The 20,236-nt window shown below is 35.6% G+C and overlaps 1 pseudogene; it reads right to left on the bottom strand.

The window, feature by feature from the left end:
• Positions 1 to 13,578: 13,578 nt before the first annotated feature.
• On the bottom strand, positions 13,579 to 19,465 carry LOC120154615 (annotated as a pseudogene).
• Positions 19,466 to 20,236: the final 771 nt, after the last annotated feature.

Below are 20,236 nucleotides of genomic sequence, written 5' to 3'. Positions count from 1 at the left end.
GAGAATGCTAGCTTGGTCCTTGCAAGAGAAGGGTATAGTGTTCGAATGTATATTCTGGGGTAAGGTCCAGGGTCATTTTTTTATCAGTTTTCAATTTTGTCATTTTGTCAAAGATTTATAACTCTGATTAACTAAAGAGTTTTTAATTCAGTTAATATTTGAAGAACTACAAGATTGCAAATTTGATTAATTGATCACAATCTTTAAAGCAACATAAATTTATTTATATGCTTACAAAAAGAAAGATAAAAAAACACAAAAAACGAGTTTAAACAGGATGTTGCAAAAGGAAAATGTGATTGTTGTGAAGCATGACCTTACCTTGTTCAGCCAGAATACCCTATTTCTCCTAGAATGGTGGGCGTTCATTTGGATTAGGGTATTTACCCTCACTTTCTCCTCATTTCTCAATAACTGTATTGACACATGCCCCTGCATGGTTCGATAGTGGGTTCTGAACCACGTTAGGTTGCTCACTGTCACCGAAGTTAATGATATTTCTCTATTTTAATCCTTGTACAACCTTTTTAAAAGTAAAGCAATTTTCGATTGAATGCCCAGGAACCCCCGCGTGATATTCACATTGGGAATGGATGTTAAACCATTTTGGGTAAGGAGGTTGCATTGGTGAAATATGGTAAGGCGACACCACATGCTTGTCGTACAATATTTGGAACAAATTCTTGTAGGTCATGGGGATGGGGTCAAATTGAATCCATTTCCTTTCTTGACTTAGTTCTCTTACCCTTTGCTAGACAGGGTTTCATATGGATGACCCAGTGGATTGAGGTCGGGACACAGTAAAGTTGTTGGAGTCATATTCCCCCACGTTACTAACCTCAATATCATTCCTTTTTACTGGCGGCTTCTTACTAGATTCTCCTCTATCTAGCTTCCCACTCCTAATCGCCATCTAGATCATTTCTCTTGCCGCGACCACATCAGCAAAGTTCCTAGATGAATTTCCTATGAGGTGGCCAAAGAATGTGGCTTTCATAGTGTTCACGAAAAGCATATTAGTTTCTTCTTCCTCGAGTGGTGTATGAACTTGCACAACTACATCTCTCCACCTTTGGGCATATTGCCTGAAGCTTTCGTTAGACCTCTTTTCTATACTCTGTAACTGGATTCGGTTTGGCCTTACATCTTTTACGTGCTTATACTGTTCTAGAAAAGCTTTAGCCAAGTCTTTCCAGGATTTAATCTGAGCCCGACTTAACTGATTGTACCAACGGATGGCTGACCCTGCTAGTCTCTCCTGAAAGCAATGGATTAACAGTTGATCATCCCTCACATAACCGGTCATTTTTCTGTAGAACATTGTAATGTGTGCAGAAGGACAATGGGTGCCATCAAATTTCTTGAATTCTGGAATTTTGAATTTTGGTGGCAGTACTAAATCGGGAACCAGACTTAGCACTTTGGCGTCAATTCTATATAGGCTAGCGTCTTCTTTCATATCTCGGAATTCATGCTTCATTTGTTCCCATTCTTTCTTAAGCTCCTTATTATGTTCATTCTTGTCATCTTCATCGAGATCAGGGACGTCTTCAACTAGTTACGGGTTAACATAAGCCCCAGGTTAGTTCAATTGTATTTTTTTTGGTTGAACAGTCTTTACTTGTTGTGCTTGAACACGCAGTGGTGTAAAGCCAGGGTGATACAATGGTTCCATAGAAGAACTAACAACTGGGGCTTTTCCACTGTTAGCCCGTGGTTCAGAACCTAGGGGATACACATACTCCTCAGCAGTAGGAGCGATAACTGGAGTCTCTTCTCGGATTATACTATTTCTTCCCATCAAACTAGCCAGCTTTTCCATCATATCGTTTTGAGCCTTCACCATCTGCTCGCGTATATCCTCTTGTGTTTTCTTTAAATTCTCTAGCATTTCAGCATTTCAGCGTGTGATACGGATGCTTGTAATTTTCCAGTATTCTGCCACGCAATGCTTTTATTATCATTGGTGTTTTATTAATAATTGTGAAAAATATGACTAAAATGTAATACGAAAAAGTAAATGCAATGTGGATGCAATGTGAATGCAATACCAGGTGTTGATTCTAGAATGATTCCTTAGAACAACTTTTCATATTAGAAATGAAGTTCAATTACAAGGATTAAACATATCACATATAAATCTGAGATATCTCTTCTAATTGTTGGATGTTCCCAAGTAAGTCCAGGATCCTGTGTGTGTTTTCAGTCTCGGGCTTCAATCATTTACTTACAGCATCAGCATCATGTGATAATTCAACCAAGAACTGAGCCATTCCTTGTGCATGTTGAAGGTAACTAGTGATCTGGTCATTTTAACAGTCATTGATGCGTGTGCCCAGTCAGATCTGAGCCAGTCTTCAAACAGCCTCCATTTATTAGTTGAATTGCTCGAACATTCTCAGAATGTCTGTATTGTTTTCTACTTTATTTTGAATCATTCATTCCATATTATTAGCCTTCTATATGGACATCAGTCAAGAATCAACACAATGAAATGAATAATGCAATGCAAAATGGTAACAAAATAAAATAAAAGGACAAGAGAAAATGGGTTAGTAATCATAAATGAATTGATTAAATATAATTCAATTTATCGATAAAACCTACCCCACATGTTAGCTACTCAATCATGTTTTAGTAGATCCTACCCAATCATGATTTCTACTCATATACTTTGTTTATAGAACATCCTAACCTCATGCCGTCTAGTTCACATGCTTACTCAAGAAATTAAACCTAACTGCATGATTTCTAGTTCACATACATTTATTCGAGAAATTAAAATTTTCACTAAAAAATGCTCAAATAAGTTTTTCCTTGTGTACTCTCCTCTCAGGATCATATGGTCTGGGTAAAGTCGTATCTAGGTTCTATGTTTACTACATGCTGGGTTCGGTTCTAAAGTAAAAGGTCCTCGAATTGTCCTTTGTTGGTGCCCTCTTGGGCTACCAAACCCTCAATCCTGGCCCATCACAGGCTTTCGGATCGAGTTCAATTCGAGGGGACACACTTCCTTATGTCATTGCGGAGGTGAAAACCTCACGAGGATCATAAAGCGTGCGCCCAAAGAGCATTTCACTATCCCGCACGGAGGTGAAAACCACATGAGGGAGTAGCTACTTACTCCTACTTAAATAGAACGGAGCGGGGTTTTAGCTCATGTTATGCAAATGTAGTTGTGCAGTGTGTGAGGAAAAGCAAAAATAAAGCAAACAACACTGAACAGAAAACTCAAGACCCTAAACAATTATTTAATCTAAAAACATTAGCAAACAGATCAGTACAACTATTTAGTGGTTAAGCAAATTAGATTCAAAATGCAAATAAAACTTATTTAAAACCAAACAAGGGATCAAAAATTAAATTAGAACGAAATTGTAATTTTATTTGCAAAGACAATTTATTAATCGACTAATGGCCTGACTCTCTAAAAAAAGTCCCCAGCGGAGTCACCAAGCTGTCGAAACAGTCTTTTACCCGATGGGGAAAAGGGTGGTCCCGCTTCAAAAATGATTTTAGTGTGATAAATTTGTGATAAAAACGTGGTTCGCAGAGTCACCATCAATCTTTGATTAGGGTGTGATTGGGCACCCAAAAATAAATTTGTCATTTTAATAAAATACTAATTTTAATTAAAAAAGATAAACTTGGGGTTCGCGTTACCAAATTTTGAGATCGGGAGTCGATTTCGTGTGGGGAAAGATTAGCACCCCCACAACGCCCTAAATCAGTACCAAGTCGATTAATTAATTGTCTTTGCAATAAAATGTACAAGTTCAAGTTTAACTTAATTTAAGATCTCCTAGAATAATGTTCTTTGAAATTTTTGATGAAAGATAAAAATATTTAATTATTTCCTATCGAGAATAATCGATCTATCATACCTTGAAGCAATCAATTCTTACTCCAATCGAAATAAAAAAATATTGGAATTTCATTCTAAATTTTAAAATAATAGTACCTAAAATAATGTTAAGATTGAAACCAATAATATTTAATTATTTCAGATCAAACATTATTATTTTTAAAAAAACCTTTGAAAACACATGCCAAAGTTAAATAAATAAATAAATAAACATATCAAACAATTGATTAATTATTTATTTTACTAATATTTAATGAGAATATGGATATTCAACTAATTAAATATTGCGAGACGAGACCATAGATTCGATCTAACAGTATTTTCTCGATGAATTTAATTAAAAGAATATGATCTTTTTCTCAATACCTTAATTTTAAAAATGAATTCAATTTAATAGGTGTCACTTAACAGGATAGACTTTCGTTTTAAAATTATCGAAAATAACTTTCTTATACGTTAAGACAGTTACTTTACGATAATATTAAAATGATCGAATATTACCCTTAATCAAATTATTTTGATTTGAGTCTAATGTTTATGTCAAAATCTATTTATGAATTAATACTTCAAATATATATACATGAAGGAACAAAGAATCTACATATAAAACAAATTAAAAATTTTAATTCTAAGCAATAAATACAAACGTATATACAGTATAAACACATATATATACAATGCAATTAATGCTATATGAAGTAAATATTTAAGTAAATGCGAAGAAATTTTAATGGTTATATATTAAAAACTAAATAAATATTATTCTTTAATTAAATTATAAAATTAATTAAATTAATTAGCAGAAGATATTATGATTTTTTTTTTAAAAAAAAGTTAAAAAATAAAATAAATATTTAAAAACCCAAAATTAAAATTATTATAATTAATATATATACACTAATGTAAGCAATGAATCGTTCAACATCTTCATTGTCGGTTACCAAATAAACTTTACATTTTCTCTGATAAGATAGCCTAAATCCACTTAAGGGCTCTAAATTCAATTTATTTGCAACACGTAACATTAGAGTTTCATAAGTTAACTTTTATAATGATAGTTTTAGTTGAAGATTCATGGGTAAAGGCATATATTGTAAAACACCATGAACATTCTCCCATGACCCTCCAAAACACAAATCTATCCAAACATGATCAACATTAGATGATTTCATTATTGTAAATTAATTTACTAAAACCTGTTGCCGGATGGGGAAGGATGTCGTTGGATATAAGAACGGATGTCGCCGGAGAGAGTGATAGATGGAGATGGAATGAGTTGCGATTTAGGGATTTAGGTTATGAGTTGCTTCTGCTGCGTACTTATATACCCAAAATATTTGTGTTGCGAAACTAAAACCTGTTGCGAATTTGAAATTCAGTGTTGCGACAGTCAGAATCGCGTTGCGACAATCAGAATCACGTTGCGATAGTCAGAATCACATTGCGATAGTCATAATCGCATTGCAATTTACATATTCGCGTTGTGATAGTCATAATCGCATTGCGATTTACATATTCGCATTGCGATAGTCGAAAAATCGCAACGCGAATTTGGAAAATCGCAATGCGATAGTCAGAATCGCGTTGCGAATCTTGAAACTGATTTGCGATACCAGAGATCGCGTTGCGAATTATCGACCGCATTGCGATTTAGGTTCTCATCTTGGCAAATCCAAAAAAAAGTTGGTTAAAATCGTATATTATAAGGCATTTTTGGTCACTGAGGTTATTTTCTCTTAATTAAATTATAAAATTAATTAAATTAATTAGCGGAAGCTATTATGATTATTTTAAAAAAAAAGTTAAGAAATAAAATAAATATTTAAAAAAAACCAAAATTAAAATTATTATAATTAATAAAAAATGTGGAATTTAAATATAATAAAAAAACTAATGAACATTAGTATATATTATAATATACATATGTGATAGCACTATGGGTTTTATTATTATTTTAATTATAATGCTTCTACCTTTTTATTAATAATGATAGCACTATTGATTTTTATTATTATTTTAATTATAATGCTTCTACCTTTTTATTAATAATAATAGCACTATGGACTTTTACTATTATTTTAATTTGTCATTACTTTTAGTGAACATTAGTATATTTTAAACATTAATAATAATATCACTATGGGTTTTTATTAGAATTAATAAAAAAATGAAAAATTTAAATATAAAAAAACTAGTGAACATTAGTATATTTTAAACATTTATATATATTATTAGGATATATATATGTAATAAAAATAATAAATAAGTATTAGATTTAAAATATTTAAACATAAAAGATAATAATAAAAATAAAGTAAAGTTGCAATTAAATAATAACCAAAATAATAAATATAGGATTAAATTAAAAAAATATAAATTAATGGTCATAATTCGAAATATTATAAAAATATTAATAGTCTAATTTATCCTTAATTATTAATCAGTTAGTAATATATAAAATATTATAATTAAAAGGACTAAATACGTTATTTACCATAAAATATATAAACATGAGAAAGTGACTAAATTATAAATAAAATAAAATTTGAAAATAGAATAAAAATATATCTAAATTGATTTTAATGACTAAAATGGAAAATTTACGAAGTATAGGTATTGAAGACATGGTTTTCTCATGTAGAAAATTACAGAGACACCCATCACCAAAACGACGTAGTTTTGGTGAGGGTATAAATACCCTTAAATGGCCAAAAATAGTTCTCTCTAAATTCTCTCACCGGAAGGAGCTCCGATCACCGATCGATCACTATTCTGATCACCGGTCGGTCACTATTTACGCCGGCGGTTACTATTCTGGTCACTATTCACGGTCAGAAAAAATCAAAATAGCTCAAAACATAGATCGAAACACCCTAAACCCGAAACCACCTCCTTTTTTTCCTAAAAAGCTTCAAAATGACCTAGATCTAAGATTTTACCTTCGGTAAAACAACTTTTCCGATGACGTTTGGTCTTCGACGAAGGTAAGATCTCCTTTCTTTTCTTCTCCTTTTGGTTTGTTTATTGCTCGTTGGTGTTGTTTGCTCTCTTTCCGTTCTTGCCGTTGTTCTCTCCTACTTTTCTTTTAGGTTCGTCAAGGCTTTTATAGGCCTTGGACCACCGTTCATTTTGGTGAGTCACCGGATCTACGATGGTGACTCACCATAGGGCGAGGTGTGCGGTTCTCCTTGCTTCTTATGGATCCTTCTGTTACAGGTGGCAGTGGCGTGGCAGTCACTGGTTAGGGCACCTGAGGCGGCGCCGAAATAGTCCCTAGGGTTGGAGAACCCTAGGATTCTTGCTAGATTGGATCTGGACCGTTGGATCTCTCCAAATCCAACGGTTGTAAATACTGGCGACTAAGATGAGATGTGAAAACCCTAATTAGGTTTTGGGCTTCTTGGGCTTGAATCGGGTCTGGGCCTAAATCGGGTTGATTTTGTAAAATGGGCCTTCATGTTGTATTATTTGTAATAATAAATATATATATAATAATAATAATAATAATAATAATAATAATAATAATAATTTTAATATAATAATGACGAAAAAAATGAGTGTCGACAGGTCTTACCTAAGTACTCAAAGCCAAATATTATTACTCGAAACTACTAACCTAGTTTTCTGGGTGTTACATAGATACCCAATGAATAAGTATATGCACCACCTTTTAAAATTGTCTGTTTTGGCACGAAAACACCTAACTAGCCATCCAAAAAGACCCATTGAAGTCCCCAATTAGTGTTTAAGTGTTTTCTTTGATATTAGGGATCATAAAGAATGCTTTAAACATGCTAAAAATAGCAAAACATGGAATCTATCAAGAATGCTCCTAACTTAACTCTTAGCTTAGAATGCATCTCCAATGACTTACAAGTGTTATGAAAAAGTTGTAAATGTGTAACCTTGAATTCTTGGCTGCTAGATAGCTTTTCTTTCCCTATTAGTTTTGAGTTTGCTCCTACTTCTTTCACTAATCAAAGATAAGAAAAGAAATTACTAGCATGACGAGGTGGTTGGATTAAAGTTAAGAACACTCTTTATAGCTTGAATATACCAAAAACGAGCTAGAATCCATAAATTCTCTTAAACCTCCCAAAAATCCAATTTTAGAACTAAGCTTAAAACTTGAGAAATGAAACTTGAATTGAAGCTTGAAGAGTGGAGATTAATAATCTTACCTTGGTTAATCAAATATATGCTTGAACCTTTTGTAATCTCTACTTTAGCAAAGAAAAAGAAGAGAGAAAAGATGGAAGAAAATAGAAGAGTGTTTGGTGAAGTTATTGGGGAGTGGTTCACGTTAACCATATAAAAATAGGGGGTTTTAGCTTTCAAATTAAACTATGGGTAAACTACACTTTTAGTCCATCTACTTTCAGTATCAACTTAAAATCATCCCCAACCCTTGGATCCAACTCCAGCCCACTCTCATCTTAAATAAGTCCAAACTATTCTAATGGATCCTCTTGCTCAAATTATGGGTATCGGGTTGACCCGAACTACTGACTTGGGATTCAGGGCGTTACAATTAAATATCATATCAAATAATTTTTAATTTATATGGTACAAATTTAATATTTATAACTAAAAGATGATATATTTTATCTATATCTATTTTATTTTCAATTCAACGAACCTCATAAAAATTATTTCAATAAAAATTAAGAGTAAAATTAAATTTTACTTATAATTAAAGGGTCAAATGAGATATTTCTTAATGGTTTTGTGCCCATTTTGTAATAAAATTAAAATTTTAATATTTATTATGTAACTTTTAAAAGTTAAATGTTCAAAAAGATAATTTTGACATGATTTGATTACTATTTGTAAATTTTATCCTATAAAACTAATGATGAATTGCAATGAATGGCATACTTTCCAGAATTTTCCTTCCAAAAATATAACAAGTAATATTTTTTTTTCTTCTTCTTCTTCAGATTTTACAGTTTATGGTTATAATAAAGTTGTAGGAATTATGATGTTAAAGTTCAGGATTTAATATTTTAATTAAGGTTTAGGACTTTAGAATATTTAACAATTAAATAACTATTTTTATATATGTAAATTAATTATCAGTTTCACTCTGTTAACCAATAAAACAAATATTAGCAAGGTTGTTAAAATGGTTATAACTGCATAGGTGAGCTGGCATAACAAATAGATTCTTCTAGTATGAAGGTTGTAAAAATGATAAATACAGGCTTGTGAAATGAAAAATGGCAGAGCATTTGTGATTGTTTAACAGAAAAGTTTTACAGTAAATCTAACATGGTATCGAGAGTCTTAGGGTCTGTGGGTATCTATCTTCCTTAGTTTTTCTTGCTTTGTTCTGCTGGTGGTGAGATGGGTGATACAAACGTATCATTGGCGACTCTGCAGAATATCTTCACCAACAAACGACTCAGTGTCGTCTTGGATGAACACAACTTTCTCTTATGGAAACAACAAGTGCTTCTGGCGGTTCGTAGTCATCGCCTGGAAAAACTTCTCACTGGTGCTGTCACTCCTCCTCCGGCAACGGTGGTTCTGGGAAATGGTACTGTTGGTGAAAATAAAGAATATGAAATATTTGTTACACAAGATAGTGCACTTGCTTCATGGCTTTTTTCCACCATAAGCTCGTCGATCCTTCCCCACTTGGTCGGAGCTGATACGGCTGTGCAGGTATGGGTTACGGTCACTAAGTATTTTGCCAGCAAGTCGACAACGACGATAATGAATCTTCATTATCGGTTGAAAGCAGTTCGTAAAGGTGAAATGAGCATGCGAACGTTCATATCTCAAGTCAAGGAGCTTTGTGATTCTCTTGCCGTGTGTGGTTCTCTGGTGACTGAGTATGAGCAAGTGGCGACCATTTTGAACGGTCTTCCATCGGAGTACTGACCGTTTATTGTTGTTATCACTGCTAGCAGAGAACCTTTCACGTTGGATGGTGTTACGTCTGTATTGCTTGATGCAGAATTACAACAGAAGGGTTTTGAGGAGGCTGATAGCTTGACGAACAGCACAAATCTTGCGAACCTTTAGGTTTCTGACGTGCCGGTGAATGGGGTTGTTCCTTCAACTGGATTGTCTCCTAGTTTTTTTGCTTATCGCCAGGGTGGTTGAGGTCGTGGTAAGCCTCGGATTCAATGTCAACTTTGTGGGAAAATTGTTCACTTAGTGAACCGTTGCTGGTATAGGTTTGACCAAAATTTTCAAGGGGTCTCTGCGGGTCGTTCATCTTCGACTGTCAATCCTGCTACTCATTCTTGTGTTTTGTCCTCATCACCTGTGTGTGGCTATCAAGGAGTGTGGGATGCCAATGTTACAGTAGATGTGGCTGAATGTGCTCCTAAGTCCAATATGGGTAGTTGTGGTGTTGCTCGATCATCTGGGAAATAGATTGTCGATTCAGGTGCCACCCATCATGTGACGTCGAATGCATATAATGTCGTTGGTCGAGAGGAGTATACCGGACAGGGTAAGCTTGTGGTTGGTAATGGTAATGACTTATCTATTTCCAGCATTGTTCATTCTCGTTTATATAGCCGTGATCATTCTTTAACGTTAAATAATTTACTTCATGTTCCTCATATATCGAAGAACTTAGTATCGGTTTCTAAGCTTGCCAAAGATAACCACATATTTCTTGAATTTCATGCTCATAGATGTGTAGTTCGGGATGAAGCTACAAGAGCGGTGCTACTTGAAGGATGTGAGAAAGATGGTCTCTATGAGTTTGACTCTATCTTGCTAAGGAATAATGATCATGTTGAGTTTAATGTAGCTCGTGGGGTTGTTGATTTTTGCTTATGGCACAACCTATTAGGACATCCTTCTCGGGATACATTACTCAAAGTGTGTAGAGAATGTAATGTTGATACCACTTTGGTTAATGATGAATTTGTTTGCGTTGCTTGTCACTCTGGCAAAAGTCATTCTCTACCTTTTTCTCCATCTGTTAATACTTATACTGAGCCATTTCACTTAATATTTTTGGATCTATGGGAGCCTCCTCACGTTGTGTCGAATGGATATCAATACTATATGTCATGTGTTGATGCATGTACCAGGTATAATTGGGTTTATCTGTTAAAAGAGAAGTCCCAAGCTTTGTATGCCTTCAAACTGTTCCAAAGATTAATCTGTGTACAGTTTAATAAGGAAATAAAGGAAGTTCAGAGTGATTGGGGTGGAGAGTTACGTCCTTTCACTAAAGCTCTTCAAGAACTCGGGATACGTCATCGACTCACTTGCCCTCACACGTCTCAACAAAATGGAATTGTTGAGCGCAAACATCGTCACATTGTTGAAACGACTCTTACGCTTCTTGCTCAGGCCTCATTACCACTAAAGTATTGGTTATATGTTGTTGTTACGGCAGTTTATTTGATCAACAGATTGCCTACAAAAGTTCTATACGACTAGACTCCATTCAGCAAGTTATTTGGTAAAATTCCAAGTTATGAACACCTACGTGTCTTTGGATGTCGTTGTTTCCCATATCTTCGACCGTTTCAGTCACACAAACTTGCTTTCCGATCACAGGCTTGCACTTTTTTGGGTTATAGCATGCAACACGAGGGTTATTTATGCATGGCACCGGATGGACAAATATTTATTTCTCGACACGTTAAGTTTGACGAGGGCATTTTTCCTTTTACAGGGCAGGTTATAGAGTCGATTCCTGCTTTTACTACGATGTCCTTGATGCCATACACCAAGATTGTTCAGGTTCCAGGCACTCAATAACTAAATCGTGTTCTTGCTCCAGCTACGTTGCACGACAATCCTGATTCTGGTTCAAGTGGAACTTCGGTATCTTCTCTCCCGGTTGCAAATGCATATGATAACATGGGACAAGCAAATATGATGCCCACAAATTCAGTTGTTCAAACTCACTCATCTGATGACTTACAAACAATACATGCGACTGAAAATTCAGCAGCTAGTTCTAGTAATTCACTTCAAGGGTCATCAACTTTTGTTCCACCTGAAGCTACTGCTACGAGTACAGTATATGGACCTCTTCCTTCCACGTCCAATATCCATCCTATGGTTACCAGGAGTAAAGTTGGCACTTTTAAACCCAAAACTTTCTCTGTACATTCTATGATCGATGGCGATGAACCAGTGTCAATTCAACAAGCTTTGCTCTCACCCATATAGAAGGAGGTTGTTATGACTAAATACAATGCACTAGTTCAAAATGGCACTTGGCAATTAGTTTCGTTACCTGTATGCAAGTTGGAGAAAGTGTTGTATGGTCTCAAACAAGCTCCTCACAGCTGGTATGCAAAGTTACGAACCTTCTTAATTCAGATTGGTTTCAATGGTACTCAAGTTGATGCCTCATTGTTTATTCGTCGACTTGGTGACAAGATGGTATATGTTCTTATATATGTTGATGACATTATCATCACGGGTCATGATGATGAAGATGTTGCACAAGTGGTGATGCTCTTAGGTAATGAATTCTCTCTAAAAGATTTAGGGGAATTGAATTTCTTCTTGGGATTGGAAGTTACACGAAATGATCAGAAGTTAGTTCTACGACAAAAGAAGTTCATTCTTGAGTTGCTTGATAAAGCTGGAATGCTTGGTGCTCATCCGGTGCCAACACCAATGGTTTTATCACCAAAATTAAGTAAGAATGGTGGAAGTCTATTACCAGATGCTTAAATATGATTTTGAGTTTAGAAGTTTTTAAAAATTTACAAAAAAATAAATAATTAAATATTAATACTCTTATTTATAATATCAATACCATGGTATGACTATCAATACCAATTTTAAGTTTTGATATTTCAGAGCAACTAATATATGGAAATATATGGAAATATTATACATTTTTGCTCATTTTGATTACTTCTTAATACATCGAACTTATATCTAAATGGAATGCAATCTTCATGAACATGTTATATTTATGCTATGCTAGCATATTTATTATGCCTACAATGCACCAATGCCTAAAATGCAACCAAAGCATAATGTGCTTATCATATTAACAGAGATTGACATGCTTAGACATACCAAAATCATCAAGTACTTTCAAACACATGTAGCATACCAGACTTCATGATACATGTTCATATTATATTTAGCATTACTTACTCAAACGTGTCATGCATGATCATCACTTACACAGATCTTTATCATACCATATCACTAAAATCCATGGCTAATCACCATCAAACCACAGACATTACCTTGACCATATACATAACTCATATCAAGACCTCAAGTACTATCATTTAAATTCAAAATAGGGCATAGCATTTCCTAATTTTACGTACATGCCACTAGAGCAAGAAAATGAACTCGTATTTTCAAATGGATGGGTTGTCACCAACTTGTTGGATGATATAAAATATTTCAAATGAAATCCATGAATAAAATTGCAACAAGTCATATATTATCAATTTAGTCGATGAAATTTATAATATATTAACAACTCCTTCCCTTCCCCCTTATGAAAGAAATTACCAATTTAAAGCATAACATTAATAGTTACAAAAAGAAATGATGTTAAAGACTAGAATGAAAGGGGGAAAAACATGTACCAACTTCAAGCATAAGGAAAATTACGCTTCGCATTGACACGTGTTAATACAAATACGAACACGAAAGCTCAGCTCCATATAGATTGTTGTATAACATGGATTCTGAAGCAGGGCAGTCGTATGCAGTTGCAGGGATTATGGAAATGATGGAAATAAATAATATCAGAAAGCAAGCAGCAGCATACAGTTTGATAGATTCCTCTCACAAATTTAATTCACAACTCTTCATACACACAGAATACAAGACTTTATACTTATTTCGTTTTTCTGCATTGTGGCATGTTGCTAGGTTATGTTCTTGATGCACTTATATTTGATAATAACGCTACATGTCTGATCTTATTCTCAAGCCAGTATTCGTTCATATCACTGATAATGGCCAAAGTTTTTATATGAATCTCTCCTGCAACTTGACCAGTATTCAGCTACCAGCTTAGAAAAGGAAGAATTCATCGCCATCAGGTTCGAGGGCTCATCATATTCGAGCAATTTACCTGCAGATATTAATAATCAATTCAGTATTTGGATTCATTTGATTTGTTTTAGAAGCCGGGATTCAAATTCCGATGTTGCGGTAATTTGATTTACCATAGGAGAGGACCATGACCATGTCACTGTCTAGAACAGTTGGAACTCTATGAGCCACAGTTATCACCGTGCAATTCGAGAACTCTTCTCTGATGATTCTTTGCAAAATGGCATCAGTTGCAGAGTCTATCGATGCAGTTGCTTCATCGAGCACCAGGATTCGGTTTCGTTTCAAGAGAACTCTTCCGAGGCAAAAGAGTTGCCGCTGCCCCAAACTCCAGTTCTCACCTTCATCACTCACTGTCAATCCAACAACAACGGCATAATAATAGTTTTCGGTCAAGATGATGGCGAAAAGGTAATCTACCGAAAGGCATTAAGTCAATGGTAGGTAAATTTCAACTCACCAGATGAATCCAGTTTGTTTGGCAGATCACTGATTGTTGTTTTAAGTTGACACTTCTCCAAGGCCTGCCACAAGAATAACAGCGTAAATTCGAAAAGTCCATTGTTGGGAAACATTTTGATGTTAATAATCATAAATAGTTTGTTCACCTTCCATATTTCATCATCTGAATAGAGGCCTAAAGGGTCTATGTTAGTTCGAATGCTGCCTCGAAATAGAGTTGGCTCTTGAGGAATTATGCTAAGCTTCATTCTCAAATCCTTCAGTCCCATAGAGCATATATCAAGTCCATCTATAAGAACTTTCCCACATGCAGGATCTACTAGCCGGAACAAGGCACTTATGAGAGTAGTTTTTCCACTTCCGGTCCGTCCAACGACTCCTACTCTTGTTCCTTCTTTGAAAATGCAAGAGATTCCTTTGAGAACTAACGGAGCATTCGAACGATATCTTATCTAAACAAAGCATCAAAACGAATAACATGAATTAGTTGTATGAAACTATACAAGACATGGACTTGGGTTCAAAGAAAATATGAACCCTTTCAACCATTTTCCAGTTAGATTCTTTAATTTACCTTCAGTTCTTGCAATTCAATTCTACCCTTAGAGGGCCAAGAAGATGGTGGTCTGTTATCTTCAATAATTGCTGGAGGTTCCTCAGGTACGTACATGAACTGTTTTATCCTTTCAACCGAAATCAAGTAGTTCGATAAACTGCAGTACGAACGAGATGCGAAAATTTGTGCTCCGGTCAGCGGTAGCGCATAAGAGAGAGAGAGTCCAACAAGTCCTGCAAGTCGAAATTTTCGATATTAATGGCTTTGAACATTCACTACTTGCCATAAAGATTGTTCAATACAAATTATATTACCTGGTGTGACTTGGTTTTTCGGAAGCAGAAGAAGTAAAAATGCAGCAGTGAAGAGAGTAAGATTTTGAAGTGTTTCGATCCTTAGAATTAGCCATTCCATGGCTGCATTAGAAAGAAAGAAAAGTGTGGCATCTTTGTCAACAAGCTTCAGGTAATTTCTAAAGAACCTATCCACCATGTTAAAAGCTCTTATCGTGACCACTCCTAGCGATGTCTCGGCTGCATAATTCATAACGGGAGCTTTCGTTGTTCCATTAATTCTTACGAGTTCCCTTGCAGAGGACATATAATACCCATGCAGTTTGATGAACAAAGATATTAGCCCTTTCACATTGGCTGCAAATTAGATTCGAGCAAATCGAGTGAAACAAAAATGCATCCACCTGAATGTAGTATATTGCTACCATAGCAAGAACAGCGACTATGAGAACTTGCCATGTAACAAAGGTCATGATTCCAATTATTGCTACGACTTCAGTTGCACCGGCCACCAGAAAGGTTATCCCGAACGGTATGTCGAAATCAAGAATACTCATATCTGATGAAGCCTACAAGAGTTTATATGAAACAAATTTAGTATCTTAGGACAAGAATCAAAGTGTATGTGAAACATTATTTTTACTCCTCGCTCATCGATAAATTCGATCTTACTCGGGTCAGAATCCTCCCAACAGGAGTTGAATCAAAGAAGAGCATTGGAGCTCGGAAGATGGCATTGTTGAGACCAGAGAAGAAGGCTTTAGAAGCTTTTAATCCTAGATGAGCGGCATAATGGGGTCTAAAAAACACGAAAACGGCACTAAGTGTGGCAATTGCAGTGTAAACTCCTATCAACATACTGTTGGTCATGTTAGGCATTTGAATAGCAAATGCCAGCCAGAAGGTCGAAGCGGCCTGAAGAACAACAAAGGTAGACTGAGTAAATATGCTTAAAAATAGATAAACAGATCCCTTCGAAATCGAAACATAATCCATGAACGGCTTCCACCCAACATCACCGATCTCCGTTTCTTCATCTTGTGTTAATTGTATTCCGGATGGACCCTTCACCGAGATCTCCCCCTCACTGTTCTGTTTAGCTGGATAAACATACATTAGACATCTCAGGAGCTATCCCTTGAGATTCGCCATGACCTTCACCGTTCCAAGAACCCAACGCTGTTATGGAATCTCTATGAGCATTCACAAGTTGTTCAAATGCTGTCCCAGCCATTAGTAGCTCTTCATAGCTTCCTGATTGAGTAATTTGCCCACCATCCATAACCTAAGCCAAAAAAGAAAACCATCCTTTTGACAAACCGGAAAATCGCATCGATAAATGAAGAATGTATAAACATAAATCAGAACTTAGTATTTACCAGAATTCTATCAACTTCTGAGAGAAACTCCACTTGATGAGTCACCAAGATGACAGTTTTCTTCTCTAGAGCTTTCATAACACAATCCTGCAGTCACAAGAAGCTAACTTGATTATGCTGCAAAATAAAATCAATAATCATTGTATCAAATGAAGAAGCTTTCTCACATTGAACAAAACAGAAGCTGTATGTGCATCAACAGCACTGAAAGGATCATCAAGAAGATAGATATCGGCGTCGTTATAGACAGCTCGAGCGAGTTGAATCCTTTGCTTCTGCCCTCCACTCATGTTAATCCCTCTCTGGCCTATTTCAGTGAGATCGCCGTGATCGAAAGTATTGATGTCTTTATCCAGAGCACAAGCTTTAATCGCCTTGTCATATTTGTCTGCATCCATTGGGTTGCCATAGAGTATGTTTTTGCGAATCGTCCCACTCTGGATCCAAGAAACTTGAGAAACATAGGCAATGGATCCGAACATGTGCACCTATCAGCAAGAACTAAATCAGTGACAAGAAGATATGATGCTTACCATATGTACTAGTAGGAATACTTGTTTTGCAACTCACAATTCCTGAAAGTTTTGGCATCTCTCCCAGCATTGCATACAAGATCGAGGATTTTCCGGCCCCGACTGGCCCGCAAACAGCAATCTTTTGCCCTCTTTTTATTTCCAGCTCCACATTTCTAAGCGTTGGACTTGCTAGTTCAGGAACCCAACTGAAATTGCCTCCTTCTACTATTACACTTTTATCAGAATTCTGCAGGGGAAATCTCCTTACTTCATCATTCCTGAGTTCATCATCAAGCAGAAAAGTATTGATTCTATCAAACGAAACCTTGACTTGTATAAGGATCGAAAGTGCCTCGGGTAACATTCTAACAGGTTCTGACATGCTTCTTAGAGTTGCAAGAACTGTGAAAATGATTCCAGCATTCAGTGGGGCACTCCCAAATAGAACACATCCCATAAAGACAACTGTAGAAACAATGGTTGGAGAGATCCAATAGAAACGGTACTATAAGGCCTCAGAAACTGTTGTTTAGAGAGCCATTTGAACTCGTTGTCACGTAGGGATTCAATCAGACCCTTGAATTTCTCCTCCCAGGACTGCAACTTGATGATCTTCATGCTATTTAATATTTCAGAAGTGGTTCTCAATCTCTCATCTTGTGAGATCATAAGTTGGGATTGGAATTTCTGTATGATCTTAGCCAATGGCATGTTAAGTAATCCGCATACGATGAGAGGGATTATGCCAGGTATGGCACCGACACCAACAACCGAGAAAAGCACTCCAATAGACATGAAAAGCTGCAGTACTAGACTCCAAGTCGAATGAAACCACCATGGAAACTCTCCCATTCTATAAGCATCAACTGCTATGTAATTCACAATCTCCCCTGCAGAATGTCTCTGCCTTGCTAAACTCGAAAGCTCCAGCTGCTTCTGATACACTGCCACCACCAATGCCGATCTCATCCTCATTCCCGACCTCCTCGAAGAAAAAAACCAATACCTCTGCGTCAACGACTCGACAACCTTGGAAACAATGAGACATCCTAGTAAAACAAGACCCTCCTGCAGATTTCCCTCTTCCTGGTTCGAATAACTTACAAAAGCATAGAGCAGCAAAGGCAGTACCACGACTGAAACCGTCCTAAAAACTGCACAAATTGCTATAAATATGTTTTCCTTAAAGTACACTTCTGTTATGGCCCTAAGAACCAGGTTTCTCCTATCATTTGAGCTTTTGTCTCTTGTAAGAGACTCCCATGCATGAGCAAACTTTTGGTATGCCACATTGGATTCATCTTCTGTACTAATGGAAGGGATGTCTTCAAGGGTTAAGGGTCTCAAATAACCCCTTGAAAGCAAAGGATTAATCCAAGAAAATGACAATTTGCTAAAGAAATTGGTCTCACAAAGTTCAATCTCTTCTTTTTCTTCCTTTTCCTCTAATAGAGGTTCTGATAGTCTCTCATTTTCTTTGGTTAAATCAATGAAGTTTCTAAAGGCACAAAACAGCAGCAAGATGTTCACCGGCCATGGAACAATGTCGAATATTTCGATCTGGTGTGTTCTCAATAGAACTTCGATATTAAGAACCGAAACCAATACACCCACCAAGCAAAGACGAGAATCTTAACCGGTTTCGTTGTTCGAACAAGCAATGAAACTGATAATGAAATCCAAATCAATCCCCTGACAAGCTCAACCAACCAGGCCAGGCTACTAAATCCATCCGTTCTTGCTATTAGATTCCACAAACCAACACTAAGATACAGCACACTAACAAGAGCACAACAAATGGAAACAACAATGGAGATATTGTCCTTTCTGATAACAACCCTACCGTGTTGATTTCCGACAGAATTTACAAACAAAAGTAGATAGAAAACAAAGAGGAACACCAGGTTTACGACATCTATGATGGTTCTTTGAATGCAAAAAGAACCGAAATCGAGTTTTCCTTCACAAATTAAAGAGGACCCCCCTGTATATCAAGCACAAGATTTAGAATTAGCATATTAGTTTCATGTACGGAAAAAACCAAAGCTGAGACATAAACATTTGGAAGAGAACTTCCAACAGGAAGACACAGAGATAGATTACGAACATATTGTCTGCATTAAAACAGATTTGAATGGTCCATCATCCATGTTGTTGTCTTACGCTTAAAACTTTTCTTTTTAAGAAAATATTAATCATGATCACGTAAAAGGCGTTAAATGTTCATGCAAGATGGTGAAGGAGAAGAAGTATCTAATGAAAATGAGCAAATAACTCTGTATACCAAGTAAGGTCCTCAAGGAAGCCATCAAAGAACCGTTTATATCATCACCTTATTTTGGTTTTCATGATTGGTTTTTTTTTTACTGCTTTCTGTTTGTAGATCCACTCGCATATACAAATATAATCCTTTTAAATAAGAAATTTTATGTTTATATTTATATCAAATACATATTTATCAATTTGTTGATATCAACTCCGACACAAATTTAATGTAATCAATTCAGTGTATTCATTAGTCACCATCCCCACAGCATATGTCGTACACAGAGTTGGCAATTGCGACACCTATCTTTCTCGTAATCGATGAGAAAATTTATTGTTGAAATCTGTCTGCTAAAGTTTTCTTACACGGCTGCTTTATTATTTACACCAAACCAACTTGTAAGGTAAATTTGGGCCGAGTAAAAATTGAATCCACTCGAAAATTTAATTTTTATTCAATTCAACTTAAAAAATTTAACTTGAATGGATTTCGAGTCATAATTTTATAAATTCGACTTGACTTAAAAAAATTAAAATCTAGTTAAGTTATAAAATAGAACTTGAATAATAACTAGAATAAGTCAAAAAATTTAGTAATTATTCGATTGGTTTTCAAGTTTGAGTCGACCTCCTCGACTTTGTATGATATACAAACTACAGAATTTGTCACTTTTGTTTGAGTTTTATAAACTTTTACTCATTGAATTCAAAAAAACATAATATTTGATTACTTTCGTTTAGTTTTAATTAAGTTGTGGTCACTGAAGGTTAACGTCGTTAAACCTTTAACAGTTTGCCGACATGATACGATAAATATATAAGATTAAAAATACATCATTTTCACGTGAATAATATGTGGATTAAGGGTCTGTTTG

Source organism: Hibiscus syriacus, unplaced genomic scaffold, assembly GCF_006381635.1.
Source record: "Hibiscus syriacus cultivar Baekdansim isolate YM2019G1 unplaced genomic scaffold, ASM638163v2 tig00111136_pilon, whole genome shotgun sequence".
Lineage (NCBI taxonomy): Eukaryota > Viridiplantae > Streptophyta > Magnoliopsida > Malvales > Malvaceae > Hibiscus > Hibiscus syriacus.
This window is presented reverse-complemented; position numbering and strand designations above follow the sequence as displayed.